Genomic DNA, 3,237 nt, shown 5'->3' with positions numbered 1-3,237 from the left:
AATTGTGCATTACAATTAAATTTTAAGCAAATAAATTATAGAAGAATTAACCTAATTTAATCCATGAGGGAGTAATATTCTTCTAAGTAAACAAAATATTTACTAATTAAATTAATTAAAGTGATATATAGAGTAAGAATCAAATAAAAAATAATATACTAATAATTATAATGTATTAGATGAAATTAATAATAATTTAATTTTGTGAGTTGAGTTGCCTTTGATATTTATAATTTTTATTAGAAATTAATCAATTTGTACATCTAAATATGAATATATGGAGATTAAATAAAAAAAATATGAATAAATAAATGTAATATTTATCATTAGATAGTAGATACACACATTAAAAAAATATCCATAGTATGCAATCACTTATAATACATTTGAATATGGTCATCAGAGTCCAAATTGAAGTAAGGTGAAAAGCATCATTAGCAATTAGGTACTTTAACTACATTATTTAGCAAATTGGTCAAAAAGTGTTATTATTATTATTAGTAATGAATGTCAAGTTACTATTTTGCTTTTGAAATAAGCCTAAGAAGACCTTGACTCTTTCAAAAATATTTAGGCAATTGTTTTTTTTTTCTTTCCTTTTTTATTGAATAAAAATTATATAGATATTTTAATATAAGAGGCTTCATTTGGGACGGATTTCTTATTGCTTCTTAAAGAAGCTTTCTAGTACAAAAACTTAAATTTTTGTACTAAAAAGCTAATTTAAGAAGCAATAATAAAGTCATCGCAAACAAAGCCTAATTGTATTAGAATGAGCTTAAATTTTATATGATCTGCTTTGATATTGCCACAATATAAATTTTTCATATACAATGCTTATCTCAAAGAAAATTCAATGATTTTGAAGCCATGAATCACAATATATTTTGTATATGGTTGAAAACTCCATGTTCATGAACCATGGCAACATGAATGAATCTTAGGTTTCGTTTGTGATATCTTTCTTATTGGTTCTTAAAATAATTTTTAGTCTAAAAATTTTAATTTTTATACTAAAAAACTGTTTTAAGAAGTAGTAAGAAAGCAGTCCCAAACGAGATCTTAATCTTTCATAAGGAATGAATATAATATTCATGCACGCATCTTGAATATGAATGGTCACAAGAATGTTTCATTCTTGCATATTAAATATATAAGCAATAGAAGTTTTTTATGAATCTTAGGTTTTGTTTGAGGTCATTTTTTTACTGCTTTCTAAAACAGATTTTTAGTATAAAAATTTCTAATCCAAGAAATTTGTTTACTAGAAAACATCTTTAAAAAGCAGAAAGAAAGCTGTTCCAAACTAAACCTAAGCCTGTATTTTCATTATATGATAATAATATAACATAATATCATACTTATGCCACTGCTTCCTCATATTTACATGATTTGAAAATGCACCTCTACATAATATTACAAATTAATAATATTTATATGATAAACCATAATATAAAATCTTAATTATAATAAGATTGTAATTATTAATATAACTTTAGTAAACATGTAGAGTAAGGGTACCTTTGGGACGGCTTTTTCCCTATTGTGCGGCACGAAACGTAACCTAGAGGTGGTTTGGAGTTAAGTGGTCATGTTCCGGTCTGAAAATTTCTACGTCCCGAGGTTGCTTTCTATGTCCGAAGGAAGCCTCCTGCGTTCTGCTGCTTCCCGTTGTTCGTAGGTATGAGAAATACATGAATGCCCTTACATTTATCGCCGGATTACAAACCGAACATCATCACCGATCCCGCCTACGTTCGCATCTTCGACACGACTCTCTGCGCTCATTTATGAATTCGAGCATAAGCTCAACTCAAGCTTATTTGCTGAGCTCGTGTAAAACATATGATGGTTGAGCTCGACTTGAGTGGTCAAGCTTGACAAAAAAGCGCGAAATTGATTCATTTTGGAGCTTGATTTCTTATATTGAAACTATACCAAAAAATTAATCAGGAAAGTATTAATACCGTTGTGTTGATTAATATCAATCGAGCCGGCTCGATAAGCCAATGAGCGGATCTTGGCAAAAGCTCAAGCCCAAACTTGTATGAGCCATGAGCTTGAATTTAAGCTCGAATATAACATCATGGCTTCATAAGCTTAGCTTACCTTCTCATTAACACGTCAAATTTGAATTGACTCAACCTGAGTTTATATATTGCAGCTCATCATGGTATGTCGGTTGAGGGCTTTGGCTACTAATCAAGAGATCTTGATTTCAAAGCTTATTATGAGATGTATTTATAAATTTGGCTTTAACAAATTTTTAAAAAATATATATAAATTTTTTCTCCACCCACAAATATAAGTAATGTGAAAACTGACTTAATATTTTCTCCTTCAAATATTTTTATTTTTTGAAGGCTTTATTTGGGATATTTTTCTTAATATTTTCTAAAATAGCTTTAAATACTTTTTTTTTTAATTAAAATTTTTTGTACTAAAAAATTATTTTGAAAAATTAAAAAATTTGTCCCAAACGAAGCCTAAATAATGATAGTATTTGCCAAACACAATTCATCTTTGTCTGTTGGTTGATAGTTTTGACTGTTAATAAAAATAATATTGGATTCGAATCTTACATTAAAAAATCTAGGATTCAAATCTTAAGTGTGTAATGTGCGAGTGAGTTTTACTTGGGCTGTATTTGGGGCGGTTTTTTTGTTGCTTCTAAATTTTTTTTTTTAGTATTTTGATACTAAAAATTTGTTTTAAGAAGCAAGATAAAAAGCTGTCCTAAGCTTATGCTTTGTTTGGGATGGTTTTTTTATTGCTTTCTAAAACAGAGTTTTAGTACAAAAAAAAATTGTACTAAAACTCATTTTAAAAAGTAATAAAAAAGTCGTCCCAAACGAAGCCTTAGTTTGAGATTGCTTTCTAAAACTATTTTAAGGGTCCGTTTGGGACTGCTTCACGGCTGCTTTGCTTTATAAAAAGTTGATAAATGTTCGTTTGGGGCATTGCGGCAGAGCCGAGTCAGAAAAATTTCTGCGGGCCGTGGCTGTTTTCTGCGACCTCTCGGTGCCTCCCGTGGTCCGCTGCTTTCAGCAATTTCCAGCGCAAAAATGTCGTAAATGCCATAATGCTACCTTTCTTCGTTCCGCTGCAAATCAGCATTTTTCTTCTTCGCAAAGCGGCCGACCCAGCAATTGAGGACAACGTCAACATCGTCCCATTCGTTGAGCCTGAGCAGGCTCTCCACCACCTCCAGTACCTTCCAATCCTTCTGCCATCGAG

This window comes from Dendrobium catenatum, unplaced genomic scaffold (assembly GCF_001605985.2).
Source record: "Dendrobium catenatum unplaced genomic scaffold, ASM160598v2 fragScaff_scaffold_1449, whole genome shotgun sequence".
Lineage (NCBI taxonomy): Eukaryota > Viridiplantae > Streptophyta > Magnoliopsida > Asparagales > Orchidaceae > Dendrobium > Dendrobium catenatum.
Note: the sequence above shows the minus strand (reverse complement) of the source record.